This window comes from Cimex lectularius, unplaced genomic scaffold (assembly GCF_000648675.2).
Source record: "Cimex lectularius strain Harlan isolate CLEC.00 unplaced genomic scaffold, Clec_2.1 scaffold39, whole genome shotgun sequence".
NCBI classification, from domain to species: Eukaryota; Metazoa; Arthropoda; class Insecta; order Hemiptera; family Cimicidae; genus Cimex; species Cimex lectularius.
Genome location: NW_019392653.1, coordinates 1,175,613 through 1,190,806, shown reverse-complemented (window position 1 = coordinate 1,190,806; position 15,194 = coordinate 1,175,613). Strand labels below are relative to the sequence as shown.

Sequence of the window (15,194 nt, the reverse complement as noted above, 5' to 3'; positions counted from 1 at the left end):
GGAGGCATAAATCAGGCCAGTGATCCATAACAGTTAAACCTTTTTCCACGTTTCCCACCTGCCGCTGTTTTTTTTAATAATCAACAGGATATACGGTTTAACCTGAAGTTATTTCCCCACGAATTGATGAAATGTCGGAAGCTTATTCGATCATCACCAGTGGTCACCGGTTCACAACACATGCTAGAAGTGGAAACGCATTGGAACAAATTACAGACAAAACAAGCCCACCTAACTCTAACGTGCATTATGACAAAACAGAAGAACATGAAACAACAAACCCACCATGAAACGTAAAACCTAAAAAAAAGATTTCTATGTAAAATTAAATACCTTACTGAACACAAGTTCCACTATAAACTTTATAATATAATATAAACATTTGGTTGGGAAGACCTTCAGACATCACATGGTGATCTGAGTTCATTAAACGACAGAATATTAAATTACCATTTCCAACCCATCCGTAATGTTACACTCTGCACTATCTTCTGTTTCCTCGTTAATTTAGTTTCGATGTTAAATTGCCAAGCCGTGTTATGGAATACGCACTTGGAAGTAAAACTGGTTAAGCTTGTTTTTAGCTTTGGGTGCTTGAACAACATCATTCTTTCAAATGGACTAGGAGGAAGTAAATGTTGAATTCACCCCAGTGATAAAAATAAGCGCCATAACAGAACATAAACGAGAGAAAACCTCCTATTACAACTATTTGACCCAATAATTAAGCTAGCCTTAACACTCATTCATTAGAAAATTGCATTAAAGAAAAAGATACTTTCAGACAGCTAAGTGGGTAAGAATTTTTAAAAATCATGTTTGTTATCAAGCAAATGTTGTTTTCTTAAGTAAAATACTTATTTTTGACATCAATCTTAAGGATGTACATAGTAGTATTTATTGTGTTGAGGCCAACGAGATGATGAACCTTTAGTTTGATCGTCTCGGCCGTTAGAACAGACTAAACAGTAAAGATGCCAAAACGAGGCGACCATTACGTAGATGACAGATCAGGGCGATACTCAAGTTTTATGGGTTGGAGTATTTAAAGTGTCACAATCAACTAGGTGTTTTATCATCCCTGACCATCCTTATTTGCCATTTCCCGTAACAATTATAACCACTGGTACAATTGACAAATGACCAATGTCGACTGTGTACAAAGGAAGAGATAGCAGGACACATCATTTGCAAATGTCCGGTATTATCAAGTTTGATCCTCTACGATCCTAACATTATTTGCTCAAATCATTGCCTCTTAAAAGAAGTACACGCGAGGAAACACGCAGACCAACCACTGAAGTCGTTGAATGGGAAAATCAACTGATGACCAATGCCGATTAAAGGAGTAAGAGGCAACATAACACATCCTTTGCAAATGCCCGGCAATATCAAGTTTGATCCTCTACGGTACCTCTTGCGCCATTCATTACAACCTACAAAAACATGTACGTACGGTGAAACGCGCAGACTAACCACTGAAGATAAAATGGATCAATCAATTAATGGCCAATCGCGATTGTTTCTAAAGAAGGCAGGGAAAACGGAACAAATCTTTTGCAAATGACCAGCAATACCAAGTTTGACCTCTACAATCACAATAACCTATAGACATATAAACGGAAAAACGCGCGGTCTAACTAAACCTAAAATAGGACAAACAATAGTGACCAATGTAGATTGTCCTCCGCCCGTGCCACCGCTGGAGTTAGACTCGACAAGGTCATTTCACCCTATTTTTCTATCAACCTCTACTAGTTACTCAACTAGTTTAATTACTATAGGTACGTGATATTCTACCATGCTCTTGTATTACACACCCATTCACGTTCATAAATACTTTTCACGAAACAGTTAACACAGAATAATTATATCTCCAAACATGTTATCTATATAATAATAAGGTTTTCGAGCACAATTCTGATATTGCGTGGCATTCATCTCGCTCTTTCCATTGAACCAAGAAAGAGGAATAGGGATGGATAGGGATATAAAAGGCGGCCTCAAGGCATACTGCATCTCGACCTGAATGGCTGAATTATTGTGCTCTCCTGTTATTTATAACTCACTGGCCAGCTTCAGGTTATTAATCAGCCTCCATAGCTTCGCCAGCGGCTCCTAAGTGTAGGATGTTGCTTGTGGTTTTTCTTGTCCTAGTTGCAAAAATCTGCACCTACATAGACCTTCACAGAAACATAGGATGTGTTCTGCGGTCTCCTCCTCTTCCTGGCAGTATCTGCACAGCGTTTCTTCTGTCTGTACTATAACATCAAGTTGATATGATCATGCACATTAAAGGTATTTGTCATTCGTTTTGAATTGGAAAAAGTCGGCGGAACAAAGTAAATCAAATCAAATTGTTCTGTTGTCTGCGCTAACCAGGCTAAGCAATTCCGTGCATGTGCTTTCTTAAGTAGCAGTGCCTTGCTAGGAGTCCAACCAGAATCTTGGTTCGGTTGCGATTGGCATCCAGCAGTTCCTTCGTAAGTTTTGCGGATGGTCCTTCTATGAATCTCTTCGCATGCCTCTACCTGTGATATTGTTCCACCAGGTTTTGGACTCATTAAGGACCCATTTTAAGAAGTATTCTCTTTTGTGGCAGGAAGCTAAGCCACAGTAGGGTTCAGTACCCAGAGAGATTAGATGCTGCGTATGGCCAATTCTGGGTCGGGTTAGGATGATCCTTCTTCCTCAGTTTAGAATTTCTGGGGCTCATGACGCGCAAGAGCTTCTCGGACACCAGTGGACCGCGCTGCCACCTTTTCTTTACCATAGTCATTTCGCTCAGCGTCGAATCGCGATAGTAAAGTGTTGAATTGAGCAAAATTGAAGATAACTGAGCAAAACGTGGTGAATAACGAAACTGAACATTTATGCAATAATGGGGGAGGGAAATAATGTAAAATAAAAATTAATAATGTGAAGTTTGATGCTCTACGATCCTATATCTGTCAATCATTATAACTTAAAAACATACATACAAAGAAACGCGCAGTCTAACCACTGAAGATGGAGGGATGTCGAAACACATTTAAACATCTATTTTCCATTTTAATTTTTTGGAACAGTTGATATGGAATATGTATAACGTGTTAAATTAGTGTTGTAACTGATGAAAAAATACGTGGAATTATACAAGCTGGCGTAAATGATTATCGATGCTCAGGTTTTGCAGCGTAAAATATAGTAAAATAAAAAGCAATATCATTAATACTGAATTTTTTTCTTGCTTACATAAAACAAAAGCATAACTGAATACGCAACGTTACAAAATATGATTCACAAAAGCAGAAGGAAATCCAAAACCAGCCAGGCCCCGTAACGAGCCCATGCCCTCGTTGGTTTTATTCATGTAGCCAAGTTTTCAACGGGTCGGATGTTATCTTTTGAGCCAGGGCAGGGGCGACGCGGTTGAATATCGCATGAACCATATACGCCTTGTTCTTTTATTTTATTTTGCCGTTCGAACGAGTCTTATTTCAAGAAAATTTCCATCCATAACATTGAAAACCATTGGTGAAAGAGCCTACCAAGCTGAAAATCATAATTTTTCATCAGGAACCTCCTTAAGAGGCTTATAAAAGGAGAAAAATGAAATAAACTCATTCTACGTGGAATAAACTAATTTCTGAGCGGAGCCGGATAAACTGCTAGTCACGTTCTATGAGGTACGATATTTACCGTCCTACTTCTACGGGCTAAGGGGGGTTTGACAATGCGGAGAATGTTCCCCACTTTGACTTGGACTTAGCTATCTAGCCAATTTATTGGAATGCTTTCGCTTTAAGTAAGGCCAAGCTTTTCTTCCACCTATTGTACTAATACATTTGACTATTTATTGACGGGTAAAGTACAAATAATTGATAAAATCGCTCGGGAAAAATGTTAGATTGTTACCGTTATCGATTTTCCAACTTCTCTCTCGGCATTAAAAGATTTCTTCGTGTTGGTCGATAACGAGCCGGGGTCAGGGGGCGGACTTTCAATTAAGCAATTAAGCGTATCTTAAATGGGAAACAAAACGTGAAGCGTTTTGTCAAAAATCCGATACACCCGAATTACACGGGGAACGTTTAAACAAGGTGTTCATTTAAAATGAGAAATCCGTGAACAAGCAGGAAAATAATTCCATAATGAACGTCCTGGGTAACGGCGACATTTGATTAATGAGGTTCTAGCGTAAAGCTTAAAAGCAATAATGTGAAGGAGGAACCTTAATAATTAACTTGGCACAAACTCAAAATCCACGCTTGAAATCACACCGTTAAATCGTAACATTGCCTTGATTCAAATTGAGATAACTTGTGCGGTGAGACAAGAGACAGGTATTAATAGATAGAAGTAGCAACCAAGGTTAAATTGACAATCAAACGGAAATAAACTACAATCGGCTTCTATAATCGCCTAGCTAGCTCGGTAAACAGATTGCAACAGGACTGTTTGAATTTATTAAATTAAGGGGCAATTAATGGTTATCATAGAATATATTAGGTTATACATTCTATGTATATATTATACATTAGATATTATAAATGATATATAATATATAATATGTAGAATATATTATGTAATACATAGTGTGTGGTGTTTAGTGACCGTTAGTCAATGATTATTCTGAGATCGTGAGATGTATAATATATAATGTGTAATATATGATATATAATATAATATATAACAGATATTTTACATTATATATATTATAAATATATATTAGATTATTATAGAATATATTATTTATTACCCGATATATTGCAAAGGCATTTCACAAACACTGGCCAGCTTCAGGTTATTAATCAGCCTCCATAGCTTCGCCAGCGGCTCCCCATGTCCTCTTGTAAGCTAGCTAAGTCCTGCTATACTTGTGGAGCCCGGCCATTTAACTATACATTTTGAATATTATTCTAAATTAAAATTTCATTGGCAATGCCGTGGTTCATATCCATCTTCGCAAATATGAATCGGTGCCCCCAACCATTTGGCCATCTCAGTCTCTTAAAAAAGGACTCCCTTTGATAATTTCTCCTACTTCAAAATCAGTTTTCAAAGCGGTGGTTGACATAGGCCATTGGAAAATCAGGATCTAATCTTGCTTGANTTGTAAAGGCATTTCACAAATTATTTTTCGAATGTCCTATTTCATAAACATACTAATCCTAAATACATATATTTCAATTTTTTAATAAATTAACTTGACACCTAACAATATATCATTGTCAAGTATAATCTTAATTAAAAATCAGGGATAAAGCCAATAATTAATCATTTGCAAAGTAACAAATACGATCAACTAAACTGCGCAAGATTAAGCTTTCCACTGCCCGATTCTCAGTTCCTCTATTAATGCCATACTTTTCTCATCAATAAACTGCTCAAAAATGAATACGGATATTTGTAATTTATTCTTATTCTATTAATTTTATCTAAATTAACCGATTTATTCTTTATAGTTGAATAAGACTAAATAAAAAATAGAAACCAAAAACAAAACATTTGCTTATCCTCATTTTTAATAAAGGATTTACTTAAGAATAGTAACAATGAAGATTACTCATTTTTATTCGGAGATCGTGAGATGCGGTCTGGTGTGATGTAGGTTTTAGAAAAACATTTTCTTTATCGTGCCAACGTTTCGATCTTACAACTTTTGGTTTTTTGGTCGTACTTTCTATTTTGCTTTATCCAACTAACAAGAATATATCGGCCAATTAAATTAAAATTAGTAGAATAAGAATAAATTACAACTATCCCTATTCATTNTATATATATATATACATGTACATCAATCTAAAACTGAAAATAAAACCATTTCTGTCTATTTTTTATTTTTCTCTATCCCTCTAGCTATCTCTCTGTTTTGTAACCATCTTCCATGCAGATTTGCTGTCTCCTATTGATTGCAAAAATAAAAGTAGCAAACACCGGTTTGAATGAGAACGTATCGCTTTTTTTTTTATTCTCCAGGGGGTGAAAAGACTCTTAGCCCGCTAAACGTGAATAATGGGAGGAATGCATTTACGCTTAAACTTCCGTCAAAGTTTCGCCATAAATTCTGTCGTGTGTGCCTTAGACCTATTGTGCTCTTCTGATTTTCGTATGTTTAAGCTATCGTATTCAGGCGACAACGTGGAAAAGCTTTATAAAATGAGAGAGGAAAAGCAGACTCTCAAACACAACTCGCGAGAGGGGGAGATTTATTGTTATCTCAATTTCCGATTTCCAAATAGGAGCACACGCTAATAATTTACAAGGCTTTTAAAGATTCAAATATTTACTGGTACAACCTGAAATCTGTTTTAAACGGAACAGATTGAATTATTAGGAAATTTTGTTTCAGGTAACGGAGCAGGGGTGCAAGATGACGGATGATGAACCCTGCCATTCTCGAGAAAGGTAATTTTTTTTACAATTTTGTATTTTTTTATGCATAAAAAAAAGCAGCTGTTTTAATTTATGATCTCTGCGGAGGTCGTAGTGGTTATTCGTTCAGTACGATTTAAAAATCAATTGGTTTTGTATTTAGAAAGTTGTAAAACGACATAATAAATCAAATTCCTCCTTTGTAGGTGAGATTTTCTTTTAATGTTTGTAATTATATTAATAAAATCCTCCTTTAGAGAGTGAAAACCATTATTTTATCAAACTATAAATAACAGAATTATAGATACATTAATGCTTGGTGAGTATCCTTATTGTACAAGGAAGTCGAGAAAAATCCAGTATTGTGTTGCTTTTTTATTATAAATTAAATAATCAATCATAGTTTTGAAAACGCAAACCTTCAGATATGTGCTCAGAAGATGTTTTTAGAGTAAGACCGAAGAAAATAGAATTCAGCCGAATCCTGAGATACCCGTACAGCCTGAGGGTAACTTAAATGCGATATCTTTCCATTAGGAGAAAACTGGTTTTTGGGTTAACACCTAGCAGGAGGAAAGTGAGATTTCATTTATAGGGAATTCAATTAGCCATTCTCGATCGACGACAAATTACACTGTAAAAATATTAGAATTTTATCATATTGGTTTAAGTATTTTAAGGAAATAAAAAGTCCAGCATTTAAAGTAAAGAAAAAAATGCCTTTGTAACCTTTTCACTGAGAAAAAATTTTAATAAGAAAAATCTATCAATTTTGCATTGATAAAAATGTACTGCAAAGAAAATTGATACATTTTCTTATCTCCACGACATATGTACATTAACATTTAACACTAATTTGTTAGGCTTTTGTAAACTAATTCTTATCCAAGAAATATACAAGGACAATGACAAAAAGGTGTTGCCGGAATAGGTCATCAAGGATACTCTGTTTTACGGCGCTTTGATCAGATTATAACATGCGATACGGATGTGCCGTGAGGGTTTAGTAGGACATAGCGCCGTTTCACACGTCAATCGTGGCTGGTTGTATCATTTGCGTCAATCAGATTTGTTTTAAAAATACTATGATTAAAAACGAATTTTTATTGCAAACAAAAATTAAACAATTTTCTACTGGATTTACCAGGATTAATTTTTTTCTGTTCGATGACCGGTGTTCCGTTAAAAAATCTATAATTCATCTGGATTTTATTCAACCATCTTTATGTATTACGAGTAAAAAAAAAAATGGATGAAATGAACAAAATCATATCACAAATTTTATTTTATATCTCCGGTTCTAATTTATTAACGGAAACCAAAGTACCGCCATTTCGTGTAATTTAGAGGGTTGTAAAGTTCTCCTTCTAAGTTTCCCGCAGATCAGCGGAGTCGTTTCAAAGTTATCGCCGTTTTTGTGATTCTCGAAAAAAAAATCGGAGGAATTTGTCAGGAGAAAATTTAAGAAACAATGTTCATCTTTTGTTTCCTCAATATAGTACTCAGTGTTTTTTTTTGTTTATATATATTTCTACTTCTATTGTTGCTAAATATAATATATATAGGGCCTGGGATTTATAAACATTGTTTAAATTAGTGATTAGTGGGCACTCTCAACACGTAACACAAGAATGGCAAAATTATACAGAAAACAAACATTTAGAGCCCTGAAGATGATCTCAATAAAGATCGAAACGTTGGCACGATAAAGAAAATGTTTTTCTAAAACCTACGTCCTTCTTAAAAATGAGGATTAACAATTTTTTTGTTTTTGATTTGCACTTTCTATTTTGCTTTATCCAACTAACAAGAATATATCGGCCAATTAAATTAAAATTAGTAGAATAAGAATAAATTACAACTATCCCTATTCATTTTTGCGCAGTTTATTTTAACTGTTATGAGTTAAATTTATACTGAACGAGATCGTGGCAGTCCATCCAATGTTGGTGTCCAATGTCCACCCACCCATTTACCCTAAATTTAAAATAATAATGTATGTAACAGTATTAAAAATTTAAATCCACAATAATTGTCAATAATTTAAAATTATTCTACAAGAATTTATAAAAGCCCTGATATAGAACGTTTTTCTGCATTCGTTTTACATGTATTCCTAGGTTGTTATATGTTATAATCAGTAAATTATATTAAATGACGTAGAATATATAAAAATTAGAAGACACTTCCGAGTAAAGTAGGAAAAATTGAAAAATCGAATCGGACTTGTTTTAAGCGCCATGTAAAACGATTAAAAACGGATTTTCAGCGCAAATAAAAAATAGACCTTTTGGCTGGTATTAGCGATGGGTAGTTTTTTCTCTCTGATGTCCGATTTCCATTTAAAAATTTATAACCTTTCTGGATTTTATCCACTTTCTACGACATGACAACCGAGAAAAGGTGAGTTGTTCATATTTCAACCTATGCCAAATACATTTAGATGTTATGCCATTATAAATGAGACAAATAAGGACGAGATCAATAAAACCACCCAACCGTTTCATTTTCTACCGCCGGTTCTAATTTATGTATTTACGGAGGCCAAAGTTGTCCCATTGTGTGTAGTTGAGAGAGAGTTCTAAATCTCAGTTCCGTAGATCCGCGGGGTCGATACAAAATTATCGTCTTTTTTTGTTATTTTCGATAAAATGAGAGGATTTGGAAGGCGAAAATTTCGAGGGAAAAATATATGCTGATTTTCCCAAAAACTTGTATTCAGGAGTTTACGGGGGCACAAATAACGAATATCATCTTTGTTTCTCGCTAAAAAATATATTTGCCTTCTTACCTACGCCACTATGTCATAAATTATGTAGGTACCGAGTGACTTAGCAAAGTAATTTAAAATAGTTACTGTATGATGTTAACTGCATCCTGCCCATATACATGTCAATATGTTTAATACTTATGCAATAAATAAATAAAATAACAATAATTTATATCGTGTTATGCTTCCTGTGACATAAAAACTTCTCAAATATTCAATTTTCAATTCCACCTTGGGACAACTAACTTTCGGAGACTTTTTTGTCTGTAATTTACGATAGAATTTATTTACCATATATTCCATTTTAATTAGATGTAGAAAAAAACATTTGAAAAGTGCAATAACGATTTATTTTTCATTATTTGTAAAAAAACAACAAAAAAAAAAAAAACAAGATATATGAATAGAATGTACAGTAAAAATGATGGAACATCATGGATCATAGGGGCAATTACAACAGCTCGTAAGACAGATAAAGAACCTATATGAGAAGACTGAAATCCTAAAATACTAGCCCGTTAGAATTTAATCGAGGAGTCCGACAAGGATGCTGTCTATCACCTTTACTTTTGAACATCTACATCGATATGGACTGTTGTGTGAAGAAACAACTCCGGGCGTACTCCTATATCCAAATGGGCCTACATTCAAAACGCTTCTGTCTGGGAACGATCAGGGGTTATAGAAATGAAATGATTCGTGTGTTCTTTTCACTCTCAACCTAATACGATGGCATATGATTCAAAATTTTCTCGATCAAAACCAAAGTGGTAGGAGAGTAAGTATTCAATGCGGTCAAAAATCATCATTGATAACATAATAGTAGCACAAAGATTGCACAGTTTCAAAGAATGAGAGGCACCAATCTCCGAGCTCTAATTTTACAAAGTGATGGCAACCCCAGTGCTGATATTTGGAAGCTAATTTTGGACACCAATAAAGCGAAAAGAAGACATGATCCAATAAAACTCATACATAAGAGACATACTAGCACTTATGTATAAAGAATTTATAAAAGCGAATTTAGAGAAAATCAGAATTTTCACCTGTTTTGATTTTTTTAAAGAATAGGAATGATTTTGCTGATTATTAAGCGTTGAATTAAACAAATACGATAGACGGTTTCTGATTAATCAGACTTTCTTGTAAGTCTAAATTAAACTTGGTATAAACGAGATGAAGTTCGGCTTCACTTAGAGGATCGGATTTGGCCTAATAAACCAAAGTATGCCAACAAGTTAATATTAAGGCGTAAATAAAATAAACATTTGTATTATAAAAGTAACATTATTTTATAAATACGTCCAAGAAAGGGTAAACTTTGTACAATCCTCTAGGCATATCAAATAACCTAAAGTCCTTAATAATAATTTTATTACTCCTATTTTTTAAATAAAAAAAACTAATTTGTTTTATAAAAGAAATTCTCGCTAAGTTGAATCAGAGTTTAAAGAAAATATGAGGCGTGCACAAGAAATTCTAGACAATTGTCGTACTACAACAAAGCCGTGAAGGATATTTAGAAATCGAATTACTTAAAAAAAGCCCTTCCATTCAATTGCACGGAACCCCATTTATAACAGTTTTGTTGACTATGTCGTCTTTCATCTGAAAAGGATTGCTATGCTATTGAAAACTTGTGTACCGCCTCTCCACTCGACCGACCGTGGTATTGTTGCAAAACGTCTATTGATAACCATTCGGTGCTGCCATCGGTAACGCTTTCCTCCCCTTTAAAGCATTTATGCGACGTTTATCTCTGCTTGGTTGTCGGACAGGGGTCGTAGGAAAATATCGCTGAGGAAGGATTATTTTACGCAAATAGTATAAATAAACCGGTCAATGTTTATTCAATCAATGACAAACGGGTGACCGTCGTCCAACCTTGTAAGCTAATTCTTTTTTTTTTTTTTTGTCAGATTCATTTCGGCATTCGCCTACTTTACTGATTACTGATTTATATAAGTTCAAATTGTATACACGCATGTATAGAATTAAGCCTATTACTTCCCGCATGCACCGACAATTCTAGCTATGTAATTTACACTAAATTACCGGCAGGTCTCAAGAATCACCCTTGTGTTGGCAGTCCGGGATCAGACCTCGGTCTTAAACGTCCAGTGGCCGAAGTTGGGCTCCAGGGACTACCAACACTTGAACATTTTTGCCCTTAACGAAATCAGTTCGTAAATCCAAACCCATTCTCATTCACTCTCAAATAGATTCTTACTTAATTACATTTCCTCAGTTAGGTGGCTGAGTACTCGATATTCCTCCTCGACCCTTTACACCAGTAACAAATAAATGTGGTATTTAGTGACCATTAGTTATTTGGAGATCGTAAGATGCGGTCTGGTATGACGTAGGTTCACAAAAACATATTCTTTATCGTGCCAACGTTTCGACGCTCAACACGACACACAATAATGGCACATGTACACACAAAACAAACAAATTGAGCCCTGAAGATGATCTCAATAAAGATCGGAATATATTAATTGGTCAAGCGGACCACGAAATTAGTGAATTTAAAGATCGGAACGTTGGCACGATAAAGAAAATGTGTTTCTGAACCTATGTCACACCAGACCTCATTTCACGATCTCCAACAGTAACAAATAAATGTTATTTACAAAATGAATTGTATAAATTGTCCGGCAACATACATCCGAATTACATCCCAATATCTAGAAAAGAGGTTAAAACAACATATCTATAATTGCAAAATACCCAAACAAAAAAAGCACTGGCTACCCACCATTTTGAACACAAACTCGACTTTGTTTTCTACAATCAAAAAATATTAAACACAGAACAAAACAACATAAATGTAACTTTTTAGAAATGGTTTACATCAACAGAGATAAACACAGCATCAATTACAGAACAGACACATGTAATGTCGTAGCTACGCTAATAACATTAGTCAAATTCAATATCAATAACATACATATAATACAAAAACATATATAATACAACGTACAAAACGGTCATTACACTTCGCATATCTAACAATTCTACGTAATCTAATTCTTCAAAAAATTATCTTTCCTTTCCCTAATAATCCCAGTCTATAGTAATCCTGAAAGGCTACCCAGGCCAGAACGACAAACCATTACCATTTTTTTCCCTTTGACGGCACCTTTCACCTCAAAGAAGCCGACTCCTCGTATAAAAAAATGGATTTCTATCCCAACTTCCTTCTCCACTTCTTCAAAACTCAACACAACGTAAAGAAAACACATCAATATCTCACTAACACTCTCAACACGACAAACAATGACATATCTACACAGAAAACACACTGAGAGAGTACAAATACCTTGATTAAACCTAAAATTTCTATATTATACAAATTCATATTAATATGAATATCTGATATGTATTTGTATAATTTAAACAATGTTTATAAATCCCAAGCTCTGAAGATGGTCTCCAGAAAGATCGAAACGTTGGCATGATAAAGAAAAGATTTTTCTAAACCCACATCATCTCACGGTCTCAATATAATCATTAACTAACTGTCACTAAACCCCACACACTTAACACCTATTTTGTGACTACCCTAAATGAGGGTCGATGGGGTAATCAATATTCCGCTATTGGCCCTTTCACACTACACATTTACGCCAATAAATACATTCATTTTCAACACACACTACTGGAAATAAAACAGTGTAATTCACACGATTGATTAAATCACGTTGTTCTTTTATGATTACGTTCAAATTCGTTTAAATTAAATATCAAAAGTATTAAACAAAACATTGTCTTTATTAAAAAGAAACAAAGCTTTGTTGTGTACTTGAATGATATTCAATATTAATAATTTTGGTTATGTAGATTAAACTATATATCTGCCAAATTTGAAACTATTTATTAAAAGTAAAGGTAAATGTCCCCGAGGAAATGATTTTTCTCCTTCTTTTCCCGTTTAAAATGACCATTTTTTACCGCCATTTCAGTTTACCCACATTTTCTAAGGAAAGCAATCCCACAGTCGTATCCGATGTCGATGAGCCGTCGGCGCAGATTTATCGAAAATCAAATTAAAGCCCCATGGTTGTAATTTCTAGTGTCAATATTGTTTTAGCGGAGTGGCTCAGCCCCCGCCAAACGTCGAACTCGGTGTTTTTATTTTGCTCTGGATCGAAACTTGGCTGTATCAAAATATGTTTCTCCTGAGCCAGTTTGGAAAGGATTGTTGATAAACATTTCTAACATGGGAATAAACGGCCTTCGGCTAAATCCTATATCCAAACCCGCGAGCTTATAAACATAACGTGATCGGTTTGCACGCTTCGCAGATTAACGGTTCTTAAATACGGGTCGATAATGCAACAATTAAATCCGGCTTTACGATATATCATTTTTTTATACACTGATATGTATTTATTGATATTAGCAATCCGCGCATTATATTTGTATATATTTTTCTATATATTTTTTATCAAAAAAACTTTAATAAATCTATTTAGTCCGATTTTAAGGTTTATTATTAAAGCGTCTGTTAAAGCAAGCAACAAAGTTTAATATAATTTATGAAATCAATATTTTAAACAGAACTAGAAGCATCTATTTAATTCTTAATGTTGTAGAAGAAAGTTTATGAGTTAATTATACTTTTAGTATTTTATGTTGCCATTTAATCATTTATCATTCATGGACAAAGAACAACTCATAACTCCGGCGTTAAGTCGACTAAAACAATGTAAAACTCAATATAAAAGGGTTGAACTTTTCGGACGCACTCTTAGGAAATGATGTCAACGAATCGGTCGAAAGAATAAAATCTCTAAATAAAATATAAAGACCTGGGGGTAAAAACGGATTCGACCGCCTTGAACACCATTGTTGAACATTTTGCCTAAAATGGGCTTGGGAATTTGTCGACTGTGACAAATAGGGCGCGTCCCACTTCGTTTACAATCTCCAGTTGGTGTCAGAATATAAAGCTGGATTTGAGCAAGTTCTGCAGGCTGTTACGATCCCCTTAACTTCTAAAATACAAACAGCTTTTTAAGTGAAAGGGGGGGGGGTCGATCCCACAAGCAGGCGGAAAAAATATATAACTGTAAAAATGTTTGCAAGATGTCTTCCATTCCCAGTTGTATAGTTAAAAGTATACTATTGTACAATTCATCGTTCAAAAAATTCTGTGACATTAAGAGATATTAATTAAGGTTTTTAGTTGAGATAAAAAAGTCAGTGTCACAAGCGGGATTTGAACCCACGACCTTCGGCTAGATACGCCGCTCCTCTACCACTTGAGGTATCGTGACTTCGATCCACTCGGACACTAACTTTCCATCTCAACCTCATCTTTTTTAATTTTCCCTCCTTTTTTCCATTTTTCAAATGTCCTGTAATCTATTTCATTCTCGGCGACAAATGAAATGGCCACAGAGAGCTTTTAGTTAAGTGATACTTCATTTTAACTTAATAAATTCACTAGTTTTCGTAGTCCGCTTGACCAATTAATATCTTTCAATTAATTAAGGTTTTTAGTTGAGATTAAAAAAAAAAAACTCTCCATCTCAACCTAGAACCGTTCGAATTTTCCCTCTTTTTGCCATTTTCAAATGTCGTGTAATCGGACTGGATTCTCAGCGACTTATGAAGTGGCCATCGGAAGAGGTTTCGTGAAGTGATACTTCTTTTTCTTTTAAAATATTAATCCATTTACGTTTTCGTAGCCAATTGACCAAGTTACTTCTTTCAATCAATTAATTATTCTTTCCAAGGTCTTGGTTTTTATTAAAAAAAGTAAGTGTCACGAGCGGGATTCGAACCTCGACCTTCGGCTAAATACGCTGGTACTCTGCCACTTGAGAGTTGGTGCCCGATAGGATTGAAGTCACGATAGCGGCGTATTTAGCCAAAGGTCGTGGGTTCGAATCCCGCTCGTGACACTGAAATTTTTATCTCAACCAAGACCTTAGAAAGAATAATTAATTGATTGAAAGAAATAACTTGGTCAATTGACTACGAAAACGTAAATGGATTATTCAAAATGACAAAAATAGGTTGAGCCCTTTCCCTTTTTAGTATTTACAATATATATATA

At 34.7% G+C, this 15,194-nt stretch overlaps 1 long non-coding RNA gene across 1 annotated transcript in view; it reads left to right on the top strand.

The window, feature by feature from the left end:
• Nucleotides 1-15,194, top strand: part of LOC112126134 — a 129,505-nt gene that overhangs the window by 60,015 nt on the left and 54,296 nt on the right. The window contains exon 2 of the long non-coding RNA XR_002909786.1: nucleotides 6,335-6,390. This is a non-coding gene — a long non-coding RNA (uncharacterized LOC112126134). The remainder of the gene's footprint in view (nucleotides 1-6,334; nucleotides 6,391-15,194) is intronic.